The sequence below is a fragment of the Austrofundulus limnaeus genome, unplaced genomic scaffold, assembly GCF_001266775.1.
Source record: "Austrofundulus limnaeus strain Quisiro unplaced genomic scaffold, Austrofundulus_limnaeus-1.0 Scaffold182, whole genome shotgun sequence".
Classification (NCBI taxonomy): domain Eukaryota; kingdom Metazoa; phylum Chordata; class Actinopteri; order Cyprinodontiformes; family Rivulidae; genus Austrofundulus; species Austrofundulus limnaeus.
In genome coordinates this window covers 264,352-277,306 of record NW_013952584.1, presented here as the reverse complement: position 1 = coordinate 277,306, position 12,955 = coordinate 264,352, and the positions used below count along the sequence as shown (strand labels likewise).

At 37.8% G+C, this 12,955-nt stretch overlaps 2 non-coding genes across 2 annotated transcripts; both read right to left on the bottom strand.

Annotated features, from left to right (window-relative positions):
- Nucleotides 1–11,889: 11,889 nt before the first annotated feature.
- On the bottom strand, nucleotides 11,890–11,962 carry trnav-cac (transfer RNA valine (anticodon CAC)). The gene has a single exon. It is a non-coding gene; the product is annotated as a tRNA-Val (tRNA).
- Nucleotides 11,963–12,675: 713 nt separating this feature from the next.
- trnaq-uug (transfer RNA glutamine (anticodon UUG)) lies at nucleotides 12,676–12,747 on the bottom strand. Its single transcript has one exon. It is a non-coding gene; the product is annotated as a tRNA-Gln (tRNA).
- Between the last annotated feature and the right edge of the window lie 208 nt (nucleotides 12,748–12,955).

The window sequence follows — 12,955 nt, the reverse complement described above, 5'->3', positions numbered from 1 at the left end:
AAATATATATTTGCATTATTAACTTTTAATTTCTCATTTTTTACATATTAAAAAACTTCTACTAATTATAAATAGCTAGACAAAATTTAGTTAAAATTAAAAATGAGCATGAAGCAAAAGCTTGGGACTGAGTAGGATAGAACTGGCAAGCCAGTGGGTGTGCCAGCACCTTTTTTAGGGCGTCCCTGCTGATTGACAGGTTAAGTTCTGCAGAGGGCAGATCAGCTGACTGGAGTGTGGAGAAGGCTTTTAAGGCCTTGTGGCACCAAATAACAAGAGTGCACTGCATGGCCGTAGGTTTGAGCTCAACAGCAATTCCGTAGGTTGAACAACAGGTGTTCCACCTGAGAAATCCCCAGCAGACCTGTATGTCAGTCCATTCCTGATTTCAACTGTTACCATATCAAATCTTAGGTCTATACCTGTGAAATTGTCTGAGTCCAAGAAATTTTACTGTTTCTTAATGTAAGTTTGTTGTGCTGRCTGTCTTTAACAGAGGTAGCTTCATTAGTTTTAAAAGCACATCCTTTCAGCAAGTTTAATTTAGAGTAGTAGTTCATAAGATATTTTAATAACACAAGCACACACAAACCCAGACATTTTAATAATATTCTTCATAAAAAAGGCTAGATGTTTAAAGAATATTTTCAATTTATGGGTTTAGTAAACTCAAATTGCTTTAATCAACAGAAAATTAAGAAAACTTCCTTGAAGTTCCTGCAACAACATTCAAAATCAATAAGATTTTCAATCTTTTCTTTTCAATCATTGGTTTTACAGCAGTCATCAAAACAGGGATGAGTGGGAGCAGTCCAATTCACAAAGACCAATGTTTAAACCAGATTTAAAAGTATTGCTAATGTTGTTTTAACAAATTTAAGTTATTTCAAAATGAATAGAAATTGTTTGCTGAGTGTGTTTATATTGTCAGTAGGCCTTTATTCATTTGACCTAGAGTACCATTGTTACATGGATTGGACACWAAAAATTTTGAAAAGCAGATTACAATACTTGTCCTGATGCATCTCAGTAATCCAGGTAAAAAATCAAAAAGAAAAAAATTGTATAGGTCTTCTGGACGGGTTCTTATCTAATGAAACGTTTCGTCTCTTCTCCAAGAGACTTCTTCAGTCTGAGAGTTTCAGGCAAAATTCAGGCTTTTAAGCCCTGCCTACATGTGACTGATTCTCACATCACATGGTTATCGTTGACACCTAATTAACACTTATTGTTAACAGGGGGTGGAGTGATACTGGCAATGGCCGCGCTGTAGGAGGGGGACAACTGAAAACGGAGGCCTCCACCTCTGTTTATTGATGGACGGTCTTTCTTCACAAAAATGGCTTCTTTTACTCCTCTCTCAAACCAACGTTCCTCTCTATCAAGAATGAGAACATCCTCATCTCTGAAAGAGTGACCGCTGGCCTGTAAATGAGTGAAAACTGCAGAGTTCTGGCCATTAGACGTAGCTAGTCTGTGTTGGGACATTCTTTTGAACAGTGGCTACTTTGTTTCCCCGATGTATAACTGGTCGCAGTCCTCCTGGCACTTAACAGCATATACAACATTGCTCTGTGCCGGGGCACCGGATCTTTGGGGTGAACCAGCCTTTGCCGTAATGTGTTTTGGGGTTTGAAAGCCACTGGGACGTCATGTTTAGAAAATAAACGTCTCAGTTTCTCCGAAACACCCGCAACATACGGAATAACCACTGRTTTGGGTCTGGGTTTGGGGTCTTCATTTTCACCTGAAGGTTGCATGGAATCCTGTCTGTGTTTCCTGTCTGCTTTCAGGAAAGCCCAGTCAGGATAACCACACTGCTCCAGGGCCTGTCAATGATAGCCATGTGATGTGAGTATCAGTCACATGTAGGCAGGGCTTAAAAGCCTGAATTTTGCCTGAAACTCTCAGACGGAAGAAGTCTCTTGGAGAAGAGACGAAACGTTTCATTAGAGAAGAACCCGTCCAGAAGACCTATACAATATTTTTCTTTTTGATTACAATACTGTATATCACAATATACAGTATCCTGCTACTCACAGGGCACATAGCCTGTATTTATGGGGTACTTACCATCTAACATAGTGGGTACTTACCAGGTAACACAGTATATATACAAGGTACTTACTGGGTTTTTACATAACACATTCTTGGTACTTTCAGGGTAACAGACAGATTACCTAACATACAGTGTATTTATCAGGTAACACAAGGGGGACTTACTGGGTAACATAGAATAAATTAATGCACATACATATGAGTGTATGTTAGCTATTAAGTTCCATGTATATTTACACATATAAATACTTTGTGGGTTACACCAAAGGTGCCCTTACGTTACCCCAAAAGGACCAGGAATATACACCATAAGTTATTTGTATGTTTTCCCATAAGTACTGGGTATATAATCTGTAGGTACCAGCTGTAATATGTATTGCTACTTAAAACCACTGAACTAGAGCCAGGTTCTTCAAAGTGTTTTAGCCTGGGACCCACAAACTGATCGAAAGATGGAGCAAGAACCCCCCTACTATATATATATTCTGTGTATATATTGTGCTTTGTAACAGCTTAGCCTTAGTAGTACTGTATATAAAACATATTATTATCTATTATGGCCTTATAAAAAATATTCTTAGTATTCTTGAGCAGGATATATCCTGGACAGGTTGTTCATTACAGAATCACATGCACACTTGAGAGCCATTGTTGATTTGCCAAAATTGAACTTAATGGGCACATTTCAGAATGTTTGGAAGAAACTACAGTTCCTGATGAAAACCCACACGTGTTSTAGGACAGTAGTTCCCCAAAGTTGGGGTCGGGACCATTCTGTGGGTCATAAAACATCAAGGGAGGGGTTCCCAGATGATTTCCAGACTATTGAAGAAGCAATGAAATTGCTAATGGAATATTTTGACCACAATTATTGCAAAAAAAATAGCTTTAATCATAAATGAATAAAAGTAGTATCATAGTTATTAGCRATGTTTACATTGTTATGCCTATATTAAATAGAGTTATTAGGAAAAGTTGCATAAAAGAATTAGTAAAGTTTCTGCAGCTGTTACTTTGTGAGCCAGGAAGTGAAAAAAAATGTTTGGAAACCACTGTTCTAGAAGAGCATACAAAAACTCCAGCAGTGAGTCAAACCCAGGGTTCAACTTCTCCACCATGTTTCACCATGTTTCTAATTGTAAATAGAAATTAAAAAAAAGTTTAAAAGGGCTCCTTCTGAGTCTTTTGTACTTATAAGACAGGTCTAATTTATGAAAAAAAAACTGTAAGACAATCTGTAAATATAACAGCCTACGTGCAAATATGACCCTTTTTGCTTCCTCAAAGACACCATTTACTTATTAATGAGAGATATGAGTTAGCAAGCGAGAGAAACATGCTGCGGGGTAGATAAGGCTCGTGAATCATCGCTGTCTTATGAACATGTTGTTGAAGAGCCCCGTCTGCCCCATTTTGTGTCCCTGACACACTGCGCTGAAGCAGAACGCTGTGACCTTCAACCCTGTCATAAAAGACCTCCTGTTGGGTGTTGGCCGCCGGTCGCCATGCTAATGAAGCAGCCAACTGCTGTCGTGGAGAGCAAAACCCCACGTTATAAGCCAAATCTCAAAGTCTCTTTATGGAAAGTTCTGAGAATGGCTCACAATGAGGAACGTCTGAAGTATGTTGTTTAAGTTTGTGCAAGATTTTAAATGTGCCACTTCGAGTGCACATTTCTGCATACATATTTTTTTATGTGTTGTTCACTAAAGTGGATTTGCATCTCATTTGTATTGTGTGTGCATATGGGTGTGTGATTTGCACGTAGTTGTGTAGGTGGTAACACACTGCGGTCAGTGTGTCGCAGCCGTGCTCCAAGGTCAAGCGTGGGGGGGGTTGGTAATGACCACACAATGATGTGCTTTATGGGTAATACTGCTGATGTGCCCCTTCCTCTCAGCCCTGTGCCCTGAGATATTTTGGCTCAATGAATGTTAAATTTTGTCACATTCCTGCTGCGTGTGTCATTTATGCTGTCTGTCTGCCATCTTTTTGACAGATCGAGAATGTGGACGCCTGCCTCAGTTTCCTGGACGCCAGAGGAGTGAATGTACAAGGGCTCTCAGCAGAAGGTAGGATAAAAGGAATTGTTAACATTTGACAAAATCTGTTTTTAAACAAATCAAAAGAACCACAGGAGATGAATCTGTCTGTTGGATTTCTCTMTTTTTTGACACAGAAAATTCCCACWGCACTAGCCCCACACAAGCATTGGCCAGTAACTTACTATTTCTTTAAAGTACCAAACTTCTTCAGAAAACTGGTTAAAGCCTGTTTTAAGGCATACAGTATTTATAATATAYTTAAGATAAAATATTATTTGGATTTACCACAATGGCATCTTTTCAGAGTGTACAGCTTAAAGATCTACAGCTTATCCTATGACAATCTAAAGTGCAATTTGTACAAAGAGCAATGCCTTCAATGCAAACATTTAGATTTACGTGAAATATTGTGCACCACTTAAAATATGAGTAGAATATCATACAAATGGAAATAACTGAATGTATGATTTTTTTGAATGTATGTATTTTTTCAGATGAACAGTCAACATTTATTTCAAACTTTGTGCTGTCTCTCTTCATTGGAAGAGAGATATTAGAGAAACTCTTCCTAAGGTTGCTAATAAGTATCAGTACTCTTGTATCAGCAAATCAGAGGTATTGGTAATGTAATGGTAAATCTATCAGAGGGTAAAACTGACAATGAGGTCTTCATTATACTCAATGACAATACACTGAAATGTAAAAAAAAAAAAAATCTGCCTCTGAATAGTCTATGGTCTTTTTATGGGATTTCTGTTACAAGTGGAAGTGGTCTATGATGGTTTTGAGCAAAACTTRAAGTTCTCTTGGTTTGTTGTTGTGATGGCAGCATATCTGGGTCCTGGGTGGAGTGTATGGAAATGTGGGAACCACACATTCGTGACGTGGGGCCCACATGCACTGGAGTTACCGTATTTTGTTGTTGAGTATAAAAAGCATGACCGTCTCCAGGCCTRGGCTACATGGCCAGCATGTTTTGGCCAGGATTCCCTTGCAAAAGAGATTTTTAATCTCAGTGGGATTTTCCTAATGAAATAAATGTTTAACAACCTTGATTGTGATAAGTTCATGAAAACAACCTAGCACAGATGTGATACCTGTAGTAACAAGTGATTAAATAGAAGGCTGTTTCTAGAAGATGTTTCCAAGCTCACATAAAAGGCCTTCTTTATTTCTGATCCTGAGTTTGGTGTTTCAGGTTTATAAATTGATCCATTTTTCTAACACCTTTAATGCAGCTTTGACTTTTCTCCTCAGTTGTTTGTTTTTACAGGTGTTTTTTTAATTCAGTCACATTTATTTAACCAGTTAAACAGCTGTTTACCTCTTTAAACTATTGACATATCTTATGAACTGTGTTCCCACTTTGTTTCTCTGAATTGAAGCCAGGAGGATCATCACTTGGGACCAGAATTTGCATGTTAGTGTGGTGGACTTTAAGGTCTGCCTACTCTTGTGCACACAGTCATGGTATTATGCTCATTTTTTTTATCATAAATGTACAGCTAGGTAAGAAGTACTTGAATTACCAAGACAAAACTTAAAAAACMAAAGATTTAAAATGTTTTATTATTTTTTTATTTATATATTTTTTTAAATAAGAGTAATGGTTTGTTTGTTTTAGGCTTAAGAAAATTGTACTTTTTTGTTCTACGTCGTTGTTTTTATTTTTAAACAGATCCAGCCATGTTTTGTATTTGCCTCTCATGAATTAGGACTTCTTTACAAAGCGTCAAAGGTTTTATCTGCTTTTCTGATTTTTTTTTTGTGCACAGGTTGTCATTTATGTCCCACTTTAAACATGAAAGAGGTGAATGTTGCCTTGACCTCTCAAACAGCAAAAAGTAGTTGAACAGCCTGACACATTGACTGGCAACTCTAAATTATCTGCCTCCARCTATAGCTCTAAAAACAGCAAAGTGACTGGCTGCACCTGGAATTTCAAAGTGGGTCTCTAGATATATGGGCTATTGGGTTACACTGTTCATTGCTGCTACTGATGCATTTCATTACCAGCTTCGTTTTACCCATCTTCTCTGGTGATGTGTTCGAGTTGTTCTGTTTTTGTGCTGCGTGACAAGGCCATGCCAGTCCCCTCGTGTCTAATTGAATCTGCTTGAGCTTTCCCGGCATGTGAGCTCTTTATGTTTTTACAAGGCATGAGAATTAAATAAAGCCCAATGTTTGATGTGCATACAGGAACAGAGAACCTACTTATAGCAATAACCTCTCAAAAAAATGCTTGCCATTTTTTTCCTCATGGGAGGCTATAAACCAAAGTTCCGGAAAAACTCATCTTWTTGAAAATGATGGGGTTTTTTGGGTTCCTCCCACAAACGTTTCCACTGAGGTTAGAGGCTATAATAAAATCAAATCAAAGCCTTTGTTTATGAGAGAAAAATAAGGAGCACATAATGCTTTAATTATGATTTGTACCAGAGAGCTTGTGACTAAAATGGACAACCAGAATCAGTCAGAATCTGATGGAAAGTTGGCTTAAATGACTGACGATAATGTTTTATTTCTTGTTTTATTGTTCTATCTAGTTTGTATTGGATGACATGCCATGAAATTGGTAAACTCGCGGTCATAAACTTTGACCTACTAAAACTTCCTGTAACRTATTTTTTCCTCACCTCATAAATCAAACTGACAGCATAAAAAGTTTTACAAGCTGAAATTGACAGGAAGTCCAATTCTACCATTTCCAGCCCCAAAGCAGGTGTAAAGCTCTGAAACACACAGTTCCTGCAGCTGATAAGGAGGGAACTTGAAGGTCCTAATAGCAGATCATTAAAGCTATTTTAACAGCGGGGTCTCTGCGACAGAGACCTCAGCAGAACGGACTCCTAATGGTTTGTAGAACTTGTGGACCACTCAACATGACCTGCTTGCCACAATAAAGTTTGCCTTGTTTGGTCTCAGTGGGCACCTTTCTTGAACTGTTTGGATATTTATTGGTCCTCTTAAACACTCATCTGTGTTTGATTATCAGGGTATACACACATTATCAGTGTCATGAGTAGGTGTCGATGTTCTATTAGGTTGTAATGTTTTAAATATACTTTCTGGCTATTAACAAGGAAGTGTTAAAATGTGTAACATGAAAAAACATTTAACATAAAACCATTGGCACATGACAATTTAATTTTAATAATGATGAACAGTAAAGACTTGTTTATGACTTTGAATACTTCAATATTATGTCAGAGTTCTACAACCTTTAAAATCTACAAAGTGTAAAACTTCTGTCCAGAATTGTAGATGGACAGGATTCCAGTGTGATGCCTTTAAAATTGGTTTCACAATAAAAAAAATTATGTGAACAGTGTAAAGAGGAGTCCAGCTGTACCATAATCTCATTGTTTTTATATCAGTTTTTCTCAAACCAAGCATGAGTATTAGTACTTCAGTTTGGGACTCGCCGATACTGAGTACAAATACAATGTACTTACTGAGTTAAGAATGTAAACATTACACAATGACTTTAAAAACCCATTTATTTTATTTAAAACAAGGTGTCTCTCCTTCCTTATAGGCCTACAACCCCACTGATTGGATCAGATTAAATAAACAGCATTAATTACGGTATGCCTTGGACACATTTCAACATAAATACAAATAACATCTTTCAACTTGGATACATTTCTTATACAGTGGGTAAAATAAGTATTGAACACRTCAACATTTTTCTCAGTAAATATATTACTAGAGGTGCTAATGACATGAAATTTTCACCAGATGTCGGTAACAACCAAGTGATCCATACATATAAAGAAATCCAACCATAAATGTCCAGAAATGAAGTTATTCATTCTTCCACACAGTCTTCAAATCTTGAAGGTTTCGTGGACCTCTTCTATGAACTCTGATCTTTAGTTCTTTCCATAGATTTTCTATTGGATTCAGGTCAGGTGATTGGCTGGGMCATTCCAGCAGCTTTAGTTTCTTTCTCTGAAACCAACTGAGAGGTTACTTGGCTTTGTGTTTGGGCTCATTGTCTTGCTGAAATGTCCAGCCACRTTTCATCTTCATCATCCTGGTAGATGGAAGCAGATTTCTTATCAATAATGTCTCTGTACATTTTTCCACTCATCCTTCCTTCAATTATTTGAAGTTTGTCAGAACCATATGCTGAAAAACAACCCCACACCATGATGTTCCCACCTCCAAACTTCACTGTTGGTATGGCGTTTTTGGGCTGATGTGCAGTGCCATTTGACCTCCAAACATGATGTGTATTCTGGCATCAAACAGTTCAATGTTGGTCTCATCTGACCAGACTATATTCTCCCAGTATTTCACAGGCTTGTTTAAATGTTGTGCAGCAAACTTTAAAGGAGATTCAACATGCTTTTTCTTCAGCAGTGGAGTCTTGCGTGGTGAGCGTGCATACAGGCCATGGTGGTTYAGTGCATTACTTATTGTTTTCTTTGAAACAATCATMCCTGCTAATTCCAGGTCTTTCTGAAGATCTCCACAAGTGGTCCTTGGCTCTTGGACAACTCTTCTGATAATTCTTTTCACTCCTCTGTCAGAAATCTTGTGAGGATCACCTGGTCATGGTCGGTTTATAGTGAAATAATGTTCTTTCCACTTCTGAATTATGGCCCCAACAGTGCTCACTGGAACCTTCAGAAGTTTAGACATTCATCTGTAGCCGATGCCATCATTATGCTTTGCAACAATAAGGTTGTGAATATCTTGAGGGAGCTCTTTGCTTTTACCCATCATCAGATGGTTCTTGTGTGATACCTGGCCATCATTTGGGACTGAACCAAGTGATATTAATTTGCACTGACAAGGGGCAGGCTTGCTTTCTAATTACTGAGAGAGTTCAGCTGGTGTCTTGGCTTTCCATGCCTTTTTACACCTCCCTTTCTTCATGTGTTCAATACTTTTTCCCTGTGCYATTCCACATTATTACAAATAACTTCATTTCTGGACATTTATGGTTTGATTTCTTTGTATGTATGGATCACTTGGGTTGTTACCGACATCTGGTGAAAATTTCATKTCATTAGCACCTCTAGTAATATATTTACTGAGAAAARTGTTGACGTGTTCAATACTCATTATACCCGCTGTACACATAACCGACAAAGGTTTCACTTGAAATATAAACTAACACATTAAACTGAGTATTGATACAGGTATCGTTCCAAATTATCGGGGGATTTTGTACGAATATGAGTACTTGCAAAAATTTTGATATTGGGCCTTATACCAATACCAGTAGTCTAGTAGGAAGGGAAGGTGGGGGTCCCATGCACCTGAAAGATATATATTTTTAACCTAACATTTTGTAATCCTTAAGGTGTGTAGTAAATAGATTGTGATGGCCCCAGAGCAAATTATTGTCCCATATATGTTTTTATTAACCATCTTTAATGGCTGACCTGGATTTTCGATTGTGAAAAATGAAAAATTTAAATCAACGTAGCTCCTAAAGTATACATCCGACAGACACCATTCACCCCCTTTTATTTTTGTCTTTTCATGGGTAATGGTTGAAAAAGAGACTCCTATGATCATGTCATGTTTGATGCATAATAGCTGGAGTAAACACAAAAAAATACTAAAAATTTGCCTAAACTGAATTGCAGGACCTTCTCCCCTGTACACCCTATTGATATTTTTTTCAAAGCTTTGTATATTTATAATCTTCAACATGCATAGTAAACACAAGTTGATGATATCCACTTGAAATTTTGTCACATGTATGTTTATTATGCCATTTTGGTTGCCATCCTGGATTTTCACAAATGCAAAAAAGAGAATGTAAAATCAACATATTGACTAACTAGACATTGTGCAGAGGCAAATGACCCTGTTTTGGTTCAGTTTTGGCAAGAGGAATTAATGGAGATGGGTAGTGACATGAGTGGAGGATTTATGAAGCATTGTCATCCAAATAAGTGGAAACACTTTGTAAAATCTATAGTCGTGCAATTACAATAGTATTTCCATGGCAACCTCAGCTTTTCTCGATGATGTGTCAAGTTGRCCCGCTTCATGCATGGCAATTGTGATCATTTCTAACTACGAAATGTTTTATAGGTTACACATATTTTTTATTTCAAAACAATTTGCCAGGATTCAATTTTGGCAGCCATCTTGGATGTCTACACACATTTGCAAATTTACAAGCTAGCATTAGCACTGGTTCTAAGCACAAACTATCAAATTCTAAACTGCACCCTTTAAATTCTTCTGGCAATTTGTTGTAGGTGTTGGCATGAGGGTTTAGACAGTAATTTAATTTCCATCAGTTTTAGTCTAGTAGGAAGGGCGGTGTCCCATGCACCCGAAAGATATATTTTTAACCTAACTTTTTGTACTCCTTAAGGTGTCTAGTAAATAGATTGTGATGGCCCCAGAGCAAATTATTGTCCCATATATGTTTTTATTGACCATCTTTAATGGTCGACCTGGATTTTTATTGTGAATAATGAAAGCTTTAAATCAACATAGCTCCTAAACTATACATCCGACAGACACCATTCACCCCATTTTATTTTTGTCTTTTCATGGGTAATTTGTTGAAAATAAGATTCCTATGATTATATCATGTTTGATGCATAAGAGCTGGAGTAAACACAAAAAAATGCTAAAATTCGCCTAAACTGAATTGCAGGAACTATTGATATTTTTTTCAAAGCTTTGTATATTTATAATCTTCAACATGCATAGTAAACAGAAGTTTGATGATATCCATTTGAAATTTTGTCACATGTATGTTCATTGTGCCATGTTGTTTGCCGACCTGGATTTCCACAAATGCAAAGAGAATGTAAAATCAACATATTGACTTAACTAGACATTGTGCAGAAGCAAATGACCCCAGTTTTGGTTCCATTTTGGCATGAGGAATTACTGGAGATGTGTTAATGTGTTAATTAATGGAGATGGAGAGCATTGTCACCCAAATAAATGGAATTTTTTGTAAAATCAATAGTCGTGCATTTACAATGGCATTTCCATGGCAATCTCAGCTTATCTCAATGACGTGCCAAGTCGGCCCGCTTCATGCATGGCAATTGTGATCATTTCTAACTACAAAATGTTTTATAGGCTACACATACTTTTTACTTCAAAACAATTTGCCAGRATTTGATTTTGTCAGCCATCGTCGACACACATTTGCAAATTTACAAGCTAGCATGTGGACATGCATTGATGACAAATAAAGYACCTTTACCTAAAGGAGCAGTTTTTAATCCAAAAACAACATAGTCTACTCAAACTGAATCCAAGAGTATCGTGTCTGGTTACTTGTCCAAGCGGTGGGAAGTAGTGGATTAAGTTGTTGCAGGGTTTGCTGGCTTTGTATCAGCTACTGGTGACAACCCCCCTGAAGATCTACCATTGACTACTTCACCCCAAACAACCAGCTTTTCACAGAGTACTCAGTCATGATACAGGAGGTGAAAACTGGATTCCTCCATGCAGATCTCCTCTAGAGCAGTGATGTTTTGGGGCTGTTGTTGGGCAACACAAACTTTCAACTCCCTCCAAAGKTTTTCTATGGGGGTGAGATCTGGAGACTGGCTAGGCCACTCCAGGACCTTGAAATGCTTCTTACAAAGCCACTCCTTCATTGCCCTGGCAGTGTGCTTGGGATAGTTGTCATGGTGAAAGACCCAGCCACATTTCATCTTCAATATTGGAAGGAGGTTTTCTGTCAGGTAAGACAACTGTCAGAAATATTGNAAAGATGTAGTCTACACTAATTTGGAGTACTCAAAGTGTGTTTCTTAAGACAATGAATGCATTTCAGAAGTCAAGGTTCCACTGGGATTTGGACCTAGGACCTTCTGTGTGTGAAACAGATGTGATAACCACTACACCATGGAACCACTTTGCAAATAGTTCCGGTAAACCATCAAGTTTTTCTTTGAGGTTTTCTAGCCTTACCAATGAATAAACTTTCTTGTTTTGTGCAGTCATCCTGTTGAGTGGTCAAAGGAAAGCTGCCGCTTTACTATTGCGGTCTTTATTTTATTTATTTATTTTGTAGAGCACCACTTGTGCACTTCCTAAAGATTTCCAGATTGAAAGTTGTAAGAAAGGCCATGATTTGCTTGAGTACAATATTGCAAAGAATTTTCAGTCACATGTACAGCAGGTGAAGACATTTAAACCTTCTACAAGTTTGTATGGAAGTCAAGGGTCGGGAAATAAATGATTGATTTGACACAACTGAGCAGTTTTCAGTTGGCCCTTAGATAGTTTGTCCTGGCGTGGTTCCACTAGGGGTTGAACCCAAGTCCTTCTGTGCGTCAAAGCAGACATGATGACCGCTACACTGTGGAACCCTGGAAGATAAACAGTAGGTGACAGTTTCTGGCATATTCTTGATGAAACGCCGGCACCTGAAGTCAGTTGGAGACAGCGTGAAGAACATTGCTAAATATGTGACTTTTGAACAAGAAAAACGTGGGACAGCCTTGGAGTCGAGTCATGTAGACATTTAGGGTACAGAGAAGCCTTTCAGCTTCTTTGTAAGAATCAGTAGTTACAGAAACATATAGTCATAAACATGCGCAAAGTCCTTATAGTCATATTCCAAAGGTTCCACCGAGACTTGAACTCGGATCATTGGATTCAAAGTCCAAAATGTTGACCATTACACCACAGAACCACTAACTGACTCTAGTAAGACTACCTTTTTCTCAAAGTTGACATTTATCAGCCCCAAAATCAGACAATAGCTAGGAGAAAATTAATTTTTGGAGAGCTCTAATGATTAAGTCAATGTCATGAAGAGGATGAGGGAAGGCCCAGTCAGAGTCCTGACTTCAACCCAATTGAGATGCTGTAGCATGACCTCAAGAGAGTAATTCACACCA